The 14,785-nt window shown below is 31.5% G+C and overlaps 1 pseudogene; it reads right to left on the reverse strand.

Annotated features, from left to right (window-relative positions):
• Nucleotides 1-17: 17 nt before the first annotated feature.
• Nucleotides 18-10,156, reverse strand: LOC110642672 (uncharacterized; annotated as a pseudogene).
• Between the last annotated feature and the right edge of the window lie 4,629 nt (nucleotides 10,157-14,785).

Below are 14,785 nucleotides of genomic sequence, written 5' to 3' on the forward strand. Positions count from 1 at the left end.
ATAATCACTGCAGGGGAAGCAGAAAGAGTATGTGATTCCTAAAAAGTTGCATCGAAAGCACACCCAAGCCAGAATAACAAATGTTAAAGAAAATGCAAATTTTCAGAATCTGTTTTACTACCAAAATTTCATTGCATGTTACCCCTTCCCCCCAAAAATGGATAAGTAAAATACAAAATATACAGTTCACTTGGATCAAATAGTCCAAAAACAAATATGTATTAGTAGAGCTGCTATTGTCAATAAGCTGACAAGCATTCCTCCGACAAGAGCTCTATCGACAATGCTCGACATACTCGAGTTTCCTCTGGTCCATTCTTGCTTTTTCATAGATCCCAAGGCAAGCCCATTATCTACCCTTTTGTGCATTTGATTTTTCTGCTTCCTTAATAACCACCCAATCAGATTTCTTCTGTTTCGACCATCCAGTAGCATATTATTCTGTGGAATGGCACTTTCTTCCAAAGCATTCTGTCCTCCAGAGCTCTCTGGTCCACAATCACAAAGCACTGGTTCCTTTGAACATGCACAAGTTTCACATGGGTCAGAGCTGGGAGGATATCTGTAGTCACCAGGCAAGTGTTCAGAAGAAACTGCTTTTCCATCCATTGGGTTGAGAGTCTGAATCACTTCTCCAAAAACAGACCACCTTCCGACAGATGTTATCTTAACAATAGCTGAAGTACCCAGCATTCCTTTCGGAGCAACAACAAGCGCCTGCACGTATGCTTTTGTGTGGTCAACCTTTGCACAGAAGGAATACGCTGTTAGAAATAGAAATAAGGGGTTTCTTAAAAAAGCTCTTCTGTATTGTCATATAAAATTATAAGGAAATCAACATAATTCAAAATCATAAAACCAAATTCTTCCTCCACTCCATTTCTGTTGATGATCAAGAAAAAAAAGTTTCAGGGGGAATCCTCTCATAAATGGGACATAATATTTAGTTAACTCCATGAAGGAGAAAAATGGGATGCTCATTTTTCATGCAGTGTATACCAATTGATTTATGGCATACCAAGTAGTTTTATTCTACTGGACAACAAACTGAAATCAGCAACTTAACCTCAAAATCACATGTCATAACAGAATCTAAAGGCAAAGAGTTTAGTTTAGATACAAGACAAACTAGGTGAATTCCATCAGTTGCTATTTCAGTTATCCATATTCTTTCCACTCTACCCTCCATTCCACTGTATGGAGTGAAAGCTTCAAAAACAGAAGTCAATTCATGGCTCCTTCTCTTCGCTATGTTACTCGAGACTTTTTTCATCCTGGCAGCAGGTGTCCCTGGATTCAGAGAGAAGATACAAGATGACATTGGTATAAGAAATCTCTGCGGTTGCACTGGGTTCAGTTACATGGTACCACAGTTAACACACATCATATAGTCATTTATAGCATTGCTGTGTTCACCGAACAACACAATTCCTTAGCCCCACAACTGTTCAACATTCTCAACTACCCAACATGTCTAGATTTAGCAAGTTCTTGTAGGTTTTGATGGCGATTTTGTGAGTCCTTACTGTCAATGGGTTTCCAGCGTCCATATGAATAGATTTTTATGCTTTTGTGGGTAGGTTTGCTGTCTGCTTTGGTCTAACCTCGACTCTAACCATATTCGTCTCTCCTGATTTTGCTATCTCCTTAGGCCTCAATTTCATCTAGCTATTCTTTGATTTTTGGGCATTTTGCCTTTCTCCTTGACATGCCATCCTTTTGATATAAAATTGAAGGGTAAATTACAAAATAGTCGCTAAAGTATGTCAAAAACCACAAGTCAGTTATTGTACTTTTTACAAGTAACAATTTAGTCCGTAAGGTTTCATTCCATCAACAGAACAGTCTCTTCATCCAAGTTACAGTTAATTTGAAACAATTACATCCATCAAATTTTGTTTTGTTAATAAAATGGTCCTCAATCTAAATTTTATATGTAAGCAATTATTTATTTTATATTTAAATAATTGTATATTTTTAATTATTATACTTTATTATAAAATATAATTTTCTAAAATATTAAATATTATTTAAATATTTAATTAACTCTTTATAATGTATAATCATTTAGTTATAAAAATATTCTTTATTAATAGAAAATTATTTATATAAATAAAAATAATAATTTATTAAATAAAATCTCTTTAGATAATTATTATACATATTTATTTATTAAATAAAAAATTATTATTATTATAATTATTATTAATGATGTTAATAAATATAAAACGAAGAATTTAATTATAATTTATATTTATATAAATAAAAAGAAAATTAAATTAAAAAATATATATTTTTTAAAAATATTTATAAATTATAACTTTAAATGATCTATAAATGATTATGTATATCGTCAAAATAAATTTCATTAAATCACATAAAAAAATTTTTCTTATACACTTTTCTTGGAAAAAAATATTATTATATAAAAATTAATTTTTTTCCAAAATCATAGAATATAATATAAAATATTAGAAATTAGAAAAGTATATTGCTTTAGTATCTTATATTTGAATAATTATATATTTTAATTATATAATTATTTATATTACATATTTATATATTATTTAATTATAATTATTCTATGATTTCATATTTAAAAGTAAATAATTATTTAAATATAATGTTCGAATTGAAAGACGATTTTGTTAATAAAATAAAATTTGAGGGACGTAATTATTTCAAATTAATGGTAATTTAGACAGAGGGAGCATTCTATTAACGAAATGAAATCTCAAGGAATAAGTTATTTCTCATAAAAGAAATATAAAGATTAATATATGATTTTTGATATACCTCAATGACTAACTTGTAATTTACCCAAAAGAGAACTGTCTAGTTTTTTTTTTTTTTTTTTTGGTAGATTATGATAAATCAGATATAAATGCATTTGTGTTGATGTTAGTCTTGATTGGTTGAGATTTCATCTTAAAGATAATATTATTGGGAGTTCAGGATATGAGACCAACTTTTATTATAAACATTGGGATACTTCATATTTTCAGGCTCTGCCTAATTGAGAACATTAGGCACAGTCTAGTTTTCCAAAAAAAAAAAAAAAAAAAAAACATTAGGCACAGTCTAAAAAGGTTCAAACCCAAATTTTGAAAGGCCAACCCGCCTAACAGTTTATGTATTACAATGGTAACATGTTTAAGAAAGGTGTGCCAGAGTATGCCAAAGGTGCCTTTAATGCCCAAGCACTTAAGCAGCAAGTCTAATAATGAGAAGCTTGGTTGGGAGCTTGACTGAGACCTTAGTAATCATGTTTTGGTGTTGTTTAAGCAAGAAAAATAACAAGAGTTAAACTTATTTTTAAGGACAGGAGTAATTTGCAATTTCAAGATTCTCTGAAAAGGCTATGTAAATGTCTTTAAGAGTCTTCATTTTTTTATTTTGAGTCCTTATTGGTTTAGAGTAACATTAATCCTCTTAGTTTTCTTCAGCACTCCAAATCCTTCATAGGATTAAGACTAGTTTTGAGAGTCTAACATCTGAAAGGTTTAGGGTTAATTTGAGTTTATAAATGCTCGTTCTCGTAATGCTTTATTATTTTCAATCAATAAAAGTTCTTGCAATTGTTGCCATTTGGATTGTGTGATGCATTTCAACCCTAGGTGTGGTTCCTCTTTAAGTGTAAATCATAGAATTTTTAATAATTTTTTATTTCAACCAGATATGAAATTCTGCAAATAACTCTAGATTTCAGCCATCCATATTTAACCCTAGTTGTATTTTAGTTCTTATTCCTAGCTTTTAAATCAACTCAAAACCAGTCCAAGAAACAAAGCGTGCAAACTGTCTTTGTGTCAACCATGAACTGTTCTATTCTCAAATATATATGGATGAAGGATTGCTGAAATCAGAATTCTTTTCTTGCATTCCACAATTGCCCCAAATAATAGAAAAGACAGGATGTTCAATTGCTTCTTCCCCTTCTCTCTCTCTCTCTCTCTCTCCAAAGGACAAGAAATGCTTCTTGAACTTCATTTATTATCCACAATTAACAATAAAAAGATAGCATTGTACTACTTTCTTAAGAGAACATACAATGACATATGCAGAAAGAAAAAAATAAGGGATTTTAGTTTTCTAATATGCATATGGTGATCATGAGCTTTCATGATAGGCAAACAATTTGTTCTTGGTTTCTGTCCATGACAATTTAACTCAAGTTTTAATAATAATAACAATAATAATAGAGGGGCATAAAGAATTTTTTTTTTTTTTTTGGGAGGGAGGAGGTGGAGAGAGAGAGAGAGAGAGAGAGAGAGTATAGTAGATAAAACATGGAAAAATATTATATTTCTATGATCAAAGTCGTCAACAGCAAACCTGGTCTAGGATAGAACTGTCATATATGAACTTGAGGGAATCTGTACTCATTAACAAGGCTAACGGTTTGAGCAGAATCATTATCTATTTCACCTGAGAAACCCAAGAGATCTGTGTCATTTTCCTCAAGGACTACTCAACAGAAGCCTGAAATACTTTCACCACAAAGAATGTTGTAAATGAATTCTCATAATTTTTATGAGTTCCTGGATTTTTCAGTTATAAATTATCAAGGAAAAAGTTTTTAACTTTGTTTTCTCTAGCGGTAATTGATAATAACATATAAAATTTAATTTCGTCAACCATTACTGATTTGTTTATATAAAAAATAAAGAAAAATTAAAATGAAAAAAAAAAACCTCTATTCCACCGTCTTAAAATGCAAATGTCCATGGAAGGATTCTACATCACTTGAGTTAGCAATTTGCAAATCAGTGATGTGAAAACTTAATTAATATCCAGAGAGTAAAGAGACCATGAAGTTGGAAATTGCATCCACAAATTAACCTGGGAATCCACATGTTATGTCAGTAGCAATTTGCATCCCTGGAACTAGTTCAGTCAAGGTATCTACAACAGTCCTGAACACACTCACATTGTACTCTCAATTCATTGCCTGAGACAAAAAGAGCAGTCATACAGTTAAGATCATAATTTTATGGGTTTCCTTGAGCAGAACATTAAGTAAATTGTACATTTGCAATATGAATCATTACAAGGGCATTTCTTTAGGGAGGGGAATGACGTAAAGGAAGGACAAGTTTACAACTGCATTTGGACTTGCACTCAAAACAGAATCACTCCCAGATTGCACAGGCGCATGAAGAAAAGAGTTTTACACAGGTGACACAAAACTTCTGCTATCCCTCTCAAGTGCTCGAGAATAAAAGGAGGATTTGTCATCCCAATTCGAAGCATGATGCTTGCATCAGCAGTAAGTTCAGCAACAATGGCATTGAATAAAGTTGGAAGGTCAACCCCAATGTCACGACCTGCAAAAATTTCAGCAGCATGAAAATGTTCAAGGATTTTTTTTTTCCTAAAAGCATTAGTGTGGTAGAATACGATTTAATTCAACTAGACAACTTGTATAGGTATACTACAAGTCTGAAGTCATCATAAATTTTCGATTCCACATTATAATATAAATGAGTGATGTCCTAGGAAACAATGGGAAAAAACACTCTTTAATGCAATGAGAATTGTTTTATGAGTCCTGAGATATTTCCTTTGTCATATATGGAATGACATGACAATGGTGAATTTTACTATTATTCTTGTTTTCCCCATTTTGCTATGTTAAATTGGAGAGAGTGCTAGGCAAATTACACACTAATTTATTTTAATATGAGCTTATATAAGTGATTAAATTGCTTTGCACATCAAAATAACTAGCCAATTCAATGTTGTAACCCGACCACCTACATTTACCACTCCTGATATAAGACTTAGATTCCCAACACTCACCTCTCAAATGTAACCACATAGTTGTCACTTGACAATTAGTGGTATTAACCTAATACAGGCCAAATTATATAGCCTTATGAGCAGCTGAAACCCACAACCCAGTCCTGGCTCTGATACCATGTGAAATTTTGTTCTGACCATAAGCGTGCAAATGCCTATCGGCATTAATCCTTGTGTTGATACTTAGGATTGCCTTCACCAAAATGGCTTAAGTCAATTTGGCTTGACTCCCCCTTGCTATATATTCACTTTCAATTTCTTATTATTTTCTGATGTGGGGCTTCAATACTCTCGTCTCAAGTGCAACTGGACTAGACTTATGCTTTTAGGTCCAGTTGTCACTTGAAATGGATGTTGTGGCCCATTTAGAATTTCACCTCTTCTTCTTCTTCTTCTTTTTTATTTTATTTTATTTATTTATTTATTTATTTTGCTTGACTCTATGGGTCTAGTTCATTTTACTAGCCCATAGATCCACTGGGTCTGTCTCGCTACGGCACTGCCCACCTTGCTTTTTTAAGTCTCAAATTGTGGCATGTTCTAATACCATGTCAAATTTAGAAAGTGCTAGGCAAATTACACATTAATGCTTTTTATTATGGGCTTATATAAGTGATTAAATTACTTGACACATCAAAATGACTAGCCAATTTAATATTGTAACTCAACTACTTATATTTAACCTTTTATTCTTGTTTACTCACAATGTGGGACTTAGATTCCCAACATGCTATATTGTCAATAATTCACTTATTATTTCCATATACTATTGTTTAAACCAATGTTAATGTTAGTTTATCTGTATCAAAAGAGTAGTCACATTGCAAAAAACAGCCATTGTTCTCTATCATTGAATCATGTAAAATATATATTTTCCATGTAAATAGGTTATTTGAGAAATCTACAGTAGGAGCTCTGAGATTTTTCTTAACAGATAACCTTTAGAAACAAGGTTTCTTCAAAGTAATTTCAGATCAGCAAAATATAAACAATACAATTGAAAGGTCATAAATAATTACCATATGCTCCAGTATCTTCACTATTCCATCAGCTATAACAGTTCTTACACGACCCACCTGCAGAGTTAAGGCTTTAATACCAGAAAACTAAATAGCAAAAATTTCAGTAGTCCCTGCATGTACTTACAAGGCTATGAACGGTGTAGCTCACTAGATGACCACGGGCATGCTTTGTCTTGCAATAAGTGCAAGCTCCCAGACAACCAACATTAATTGGAAGAATCTCAACAAATTTTTTATTCCGAACCTGTTGGAATCCAAGTTATGTACATTATAAGCAAAGAAGAACTATAACTCTACCTATAAAAATAGCTAGTGATTCAAATTAACCATCAACAACACAGTAATGTTGTGTTTTCTTCAGCAGAGAGACATGGACGTATTTTGAGTAGGCCACTAAACAGCCCTAGTGAACACAATGAAATGTTAATGTCACAGTAAAATGTCAGAATTTTCAATTTGTACCTTTGGCAAGTCTAGGGCAGGCAATGTCCGGCAGTTTAAAAGCCGCACCTTATGACCTTCTAGAGTCTCTTCCACAACTTCAACTACTCGGTCCATTTGCTGGACTCCAACTATACTGACCCCCTCAAGCTCTTTTAAATTTTTACTAACTTGAGGCACACAACCAGCAACAACCAGGGGTTTTTTTGGCACTTTTACCCTTTGTTAACAGAGTGTCCATGGCAGACTGACTTGTATATTTTACACTGCATCGACATCAAAAAATGTGGATTTTCAATATGCAAGTGTTAACAGAAACATTCAATTTACAACCAGTGTTAAAGCTTCAACAGAAACATTTTCTTGTTTATTCCAAGTATGCATCCATGGAAGAAGACCTAGTAGACTATAAGGCCCTAGTATGTATGCTCAAGAAACTTAACCAATTTAAGTTTTGTTCAAAAGCTTATAATAGATCATGAAAACAATAAAATCAGCGAAATTTAAGAAACATTTTAATTAATATCTAAATCAAACCATTTGTAACAAACAAACAACCACCAAAGTGAAAACAATGAAAGACTGGTATATAACACATAATGAATTATTATTTCCCAGTGATTCCTGGAAAAATTACCAGCAGTCTTCACAAAAATAAGAAATTGACGAAAGAAAAGAGAGGGTGGGGGTGGAGGCAGAGGTGGAGGAAGGATACTCACGTGTTGACCAGCCACAAGTCAGCATCCTCAGGAATGTCAGTTAATGCATACCCTAATGATGAAAGCTGACCAGCCATTTATTCACTGTCACTCTGCGACAATTGCCGAATTAATTGAAAAAAAAACTGAAAATAAGTACACATTATCAATATCTGATTAAGAATAATGCTTTCGAGATCCCCTTGACGTGGCCAAGCTCAATAAAACATAATGTTGGGATAAATAGGTAACGGTTAGTTGCTAAACATTTGATTGCTTTGTGACTCAGTTGACACATATTACAACTTCGAATCATAACTATTTATTGTAGCTGAACACAGCAATATGTAATAGGATTCCTCAAGAAGCATATGTAACAGACATTACGGCTGCTATGTTACGTAAAAGCTTTTCCATAAAGGCCTCACCCAAGAATTTTTTTAAAAAAGGTATAACTTTGCTCCACTCCTTTATTTACAATTAAAAATTCAGAAGAATTGCAACTTCAAAGATCCAACATGGCCACAAAAGTTTTCCACAAGATAAAAGCTAAAAGAAAGATTAAAAATGATGTAATTTTAACAAATTTTTGAGAGAAAATCCAAAGGCGACTTGAATGTAACCTTGTTTACATTTTAAACACTTCAGCTCACTCAGCAGGATAGGGGAGGATGGGGGATTCAAAACCTTCTAATGGAGATCCTAAACCTCTAACATTAGGATTTCCCTTAGGTGGTGGTGGTGGTGGTGGTGGTGTTATTGTTGCAAATGCCAACAACTCCTACATCGTTTACCATTGAATCAAGATACTATAATTTGCTTTATTACTTAGTGACTAGTGAGTACATGAGAATCTATGCTTTATTTTATTTTTCTTTTTAATTAGGTGAGAATTATCAAAAGTGTTTTTATTATCTCACATTATATTTGTTAACTTTGTTTCCTTATAATGCATGGGGCAGAGTGTAATTGAAATTGAAATCTCTCTTCTTCTCTTTCAATCTCTCTGTGTTTCTTGAATGGAGCTTAGTTGCTACAAAATGAAAGCAATCAAGAAAAGAAGAAAAGTCTACAAGACAAATTTGGATATGCAAATCTGTAAAGAGACTTGTCTTCTTTCTTGATTGCTTTCATAGAAATAAGCATTAAGAAAATTTTATCCCAAAGCATGTGGCTTGTAGCAAATAATGCACTTGTGCAATTTGCCATCACACACACACACAAATAATTGCTTCTATGGTAGATAGCGCAGGACGTCTATGTTTAATGTCTTCTTGATATATTTTCGTGTTTCTTTGTTTATGAATTATTCATATTGCACGATTGCATCGCTTCTTGCAATGATAGAAAAACAAATATTGCTGATTTTTATATTCACATTGCCTTCATTAGATCAGTTCTTTTTCTTTTTGTCTCTGTTTCATCACTGAAAAGTATTTCATTCTCTCATGAATTCCTAGCTAGCTCCAATGAAAATTCCAACCTTTGCATTTCCCTTCTGAACTTTTAGTTTGCAAACACTAAAATTATCGCCATGACTGAACAAATGAGTTCAAGATCAAGATAACAAGCTCCTCCCCAACATGTTGGAGCCCTAATTAGTAAAATTAAGCATCTGGCTTATCACCGTACACAAGAATCACAACCCATAAAGCATCTAAATTTTATCCTATTCTCCATTAAAGCTGCAAGCAAAAAGAGAGAAAAACTAGCCTGATTATGTGAGTATCCAAAGGTATTGATATAAATGGTCCAAGTGCCAGGGATTTTGGAAGAGAAAGGAATTTGTGAGAGCTTGGAGGCATTTAGGTTAGGCTTGTTCTTATTGTTCCTGGATTAACTCCAACAGCATTCAGAGGCAACCGAAATCCAGGAGCAACACCACCTCCGCTCGCAATCAACAAATCATCAATGTGTTCCATTTCCTTGGTTTCAAGCTTGAAAGCTGCAGTCTGCAGAAGGAGAGCGAAGCTTAAGGAAGGCATATAGAGAGAGAGAGAGAGAGAGAGAGAGAGAGAGAGAGGCACTCTAGTTCATGCCTAGGAGCTTGTCAAGCTCTTGGTGCTGCGAATGGATTTAAGCCCACTCATATTCGCATGCTCGTCAGAGCCCAGCTAACCTGTGTAAATTGGGCTATGGTGAAGATGTGATGTTCTGGAGGGAATCAAAGCCTACTCAACGTGTCGTGAGACTATTGAATATCGCCTGCTGGTTCGCATGGCGTCGGCGAAATGAATTAATTTTTAACAGTTACTTCGTTGATACCTCTGAGAATGCGTGAACAGTGTTGGATTTCTTTGCGTTGCCCCACATCATCCTCATAATAAACTAGCTAGATATTTAAAATTTTACTTTTTATAATATAATTTTAAATTATATAATAAAATTAAATATTATATCAAAACCATTAAATATATATATATATATGTTTTTTTTTAATTACCTCATCTTAAATTAAATTATCAACCCAATCAAAATTAGTTCAACTTATAAAATTAATGTCATACAGTTGTAAAAAAATATTTATGATAAAAAAATTATGCATATTATAAGATGCATGAATATTAACGAAAAATAATATTATTGCTATTTTTGATAAATTATAAAAATAATATAATAAATTTTTAAATAATAAATTTAATCGTAAAGGCTTTAAGATTTGGCAATTAATTTTGAAAAAAAAATAATTATTTAATTATAAAAATTAAGAAAATAATGATAATAATAAAAATATTTAAAAAAAATAAAAAGAGAATTTAATATTTAAGCATAAAAAACATAGCTATAATAATTATAAAACATAACATTTTCATGTGACAATATTAATGAAAAATCTATCCATATAGCCATAGTAAAGGAAAATGGGGCTACTTTATATATATAAATAAATAGGATAAATTATACAAACTATCTCTCAATTTGTGTAATTATTTCTTTTTAGCTATTTAACTTTAATCTGTTGAAGCAAAATCACTCAGTTTTCAAATTTTATTTTAAAAAAATTCACCCTAACCTGCGATTACAGGTTTCTCCGAGTTAAAGGAGTAAAAACCTTATAATACTCTTTTTTTTTTTTTTCTCTCCCTCTTTTTTACCTTTATGATTAAATTAATTAATAATTATTGTTAATAAAATTATTTTATTTTAACTAAATATATTAATAAAATTATCAATTATATATATGTTATTTATTATTAATTAAAATTTAATTCGTAACAATATAGAAAATAAATAATAATAATAATAATAATAATAATAATACAATTTTAAATTTTAAAATAATGTCTTATTAATATATAATATTTTATTGATATTTTTATTTTTATATAAAAAATAAAAAAAATAATAATTTATAAATTTATTTTGATTAAATATTAATTTTAGAAAAATAACCTGCTATTAGGTTGTTCATGGTTCTCAAGGTGTTAAACCAAACCAAACTTAAGAATCATACTGAATAGAACTTATTTTAATATTTTAATTTGATTTTAGTTCTTTCTTAAGAATCAAACCAGAACAGTTCTAAAATCGAATTAGAACTATAATAAATTAGAACTGAACTGAGAATTAAAGTTATATATATGTTTTTCTATAATTTTTTAAATGTATTATACACTTTCAATATAATTATATATATATTTATATTTGTATGTATAATTATGTACTAAATATAACCTAATATTACATTTCATTTTTTTACTTTTTTTAAAATAATTTTAGTTATAAATATATTAAATTATTTTATAATTCTTAACTATAATTGTGCTATTTTATATATATATATATATATATATATATATATATATATATATATATATATATATGCTTAATTCATAATTATATTTGCATCTTATAATTAAATATTACATAATATATAAATGGCTAAAAAATATATTATATAATATATTTATACTACTATATTATATAACATATTTAATTCTAAATTATATATGTAACATATAGTTAAAAATTATATAATTTAAAAATAGCTAAAAAATATATTATTTAACATACTTTAATACTTAAATACTAATTTCAATATGACTTTTCATGGAAATAATTATATAAAATTATTTCAAAAATCAAGAATCAAATTAGAATCTTATTGAATCGAACTGAAATAGAAGAACCGATAATTATATCAAACCATAATTGAAATAATGAAGAACCAAACTGGAACCATACCGAATTAAACTGCACACCCCTACTAGCTATTGCAGGTTAAAGGATTTTTTTTTAAACAAAATTAAAGTTGAGGCATTCTATTTAAATAAATTGAAATTGAGTGATTAAAATAAAATAATCACTTAAATTGAGTGACTGTCGATGCAATTTACACGATATAGATAGATATATTTAACGATCAATTATAAAGAAAATAATTATTTAATCATGAAAATTAAGGTAATAATAATAAAAATACTTAAAAGAAAAATTAAAAGAGAATTAAATAAAACAGTAATTAAATACATAGTATAAAAGATATAACTACTGTAATCATAAAATATGATTGTGAAAATTGACGTAACAATGATAATAATAAAGATATTTAAATAAAAAAATTAAAAGCAAATTAAATATTTAATATAAAAAACTTAAATATTATAATTATATAGCATGACAACTTTTATATAGTAAGTGTCATATAACCATATTAATTAAAATTTATTCACATGGCAACATAAAAAAAAAACCTAATTTGTATATAAAGAGAGATTAAATACCAATGACTCATATAGTTGCTCTAAGTAGGGTCGTGCGTGATTTATGGGGCTCTGAATGGAATCTAAGAACTGTGTCATATGGAAATTGAAAATATCGAAATTGAAAAGGAAAAATCCCTCTATACAACCAAACCATACAGAATCAAACTTGTATTTATTGTTTTGCTTCAATTTTTATTTTTTTATCAAGAACTGAATTAATGAACCAATTTTATGTATATTTTTTTTCTATCTTTTTAGATATATTTTATAATTTCAATTAAATTATATATATATATATATATATATATATATATATATATATATATATATTGTAACACCCCAAATTTTATTATTTATGAGTATTTTTGATATTTTAATTTTATATAAATTTTAGGAATTTTTTTGAGATTTTTCGGATTTTAAAAATCGGGTTCGATTTTCCGAAAATATAAACTTTGATGATTTTTAAAAATTAATTTAAAGACCACGTGGCAAAACTAAAAATATATTTGGAGTCTACGTATTTTTCTGAGTTTTACGGAATTTTTTCGGAATTTTTGGACCTCGTTTTCGGTCCCGAGGCAGAGTAAAAATTCAAAATTTTGTATTTCGAATCGAACCGGCCGAATCGAACCGGTCGAATCGAACCGGCTCCCTTTCCTTTTTCTTCTCCCGCGCGCGTCGTCCCTCTCTTTTCTCTTTCTTTTCCCCCAGTTTCTCCGGCCAAATCCGGCCGATCCGGCCACCGATTGGACCGGGTCTTGTGTCTAAAATCATCTACTCGGCGAGAGCTTTCCATAGACACCAAGAACGCCGAAATCCATCGAGCGGTTTGTCCGATTTTTGCTCGGGAAGATTTTAGCCCATTTCGACTTTTGGGCTAGATTTCTCGAAAACCGTGAATCCCACGAGGAAACCGAGGCCACCAGCACGCTCCATTCGTTGAGAGCTTCGCAACGACATAAATTTCGAATTTTTTCGACACCGTTTTTCGGTGGGTCCCACGAAACTTCGCAGTGTAATTTCGAGCATTAAATGAGCTTAGAAAATTCTGAAAAATTTATGTGCTAACCCCCGTGTTATGGGCTTCGTGTAGGTATCCTCGATTCGCGGAAATTCGACAGTTGACCGAGTCTGCAAATTTCGGGCCAGACAGACCCGTGACCGGAAAAGTCTCCGAATTGGGCCGAGGTTTTGGCTAGCCCCCCATTGTCAGACGTCCCGAGCGCGTCCCCGAAGTCGGAATCGGCAAAGGTAAACCCGAACCTAGTTTTTACGTAATTTTCTAGTGCTTAAATAGGATTAAAAATCCATAAAATATTCGTGGTAGCTTAGAAAATTACGATTCTTTTTGCAATAGCTTAGTAATATTGCTAAGGACATAGGTTCAAAGTTTTATAATTTTTAGAGCTTGTTTGGGCAGTTTTTGCAAAAATGATCAATAATAAGGACTAAATTGAAATTTTGCGTATTGTGATGGATGATTGATTTGATGGGCCCAGGAGGGGCTGTGTGATATGATTGAACTGTTGATGTATGGATTGTGAGTATAGAAGTGCGTTTTTAGCCCTTTTGCAGGTTGGGTAGGTCCTAGGTATAGGGGAGACTCTGCGGATTTTCTGATTTGACTTAGGACGTAATTGGTCTTTTTCTTTATTTGTATTGAGTCGATTGTATTAAATAAATGTAATATGATTGTCGTGTGAGCTGATACCTTCTTCCTCCGCCCACCGCCACGATAATTTGTCGTCAAGTCCGTGAGTAAAATATTAATTTTAATTATAATTTCGATATTATTATATGTTCAAGATGCCCATGCATCACTTATATGCATATATTTATGTAGTTAAACTCTAGGCACGATTTATGTTGCATTCATAATGTTGATGTACCATGGATGTTGTTGTGGTAATTTGGAGCGCAGCGTGCGTTGGCGTGCGTGATGTGGTGTGGACTATGGATAGGACGGTAGTCACGGCTGAGTAATTCGGCCGACCCGTTCCTTCGAGGGGTAGTCACGGTATCGCTGCGTAGAAGCGTGAGAGCTGCCACGCACGTAACCGGATGTGCTGACGAGGTGTCAAGACAGATGAGGCGCCGCCAGGAGGCGGGGTAG

This window comes from Hevea brasiliensis, chromosome 16 (assembly GCF_030052815.1).
Source record: "Hevea brasiliensis isolate MT/VB/25A 57/8 chromosome 16, ASM3005281v1, whole genome shotgun sequence".
NCBI lineage: Eukaryota > Viridiplantae > Streptophyta > Magnoliopsida > Malpighiales > Euphorbiaceae > Hevea > Hevea brasiliensis.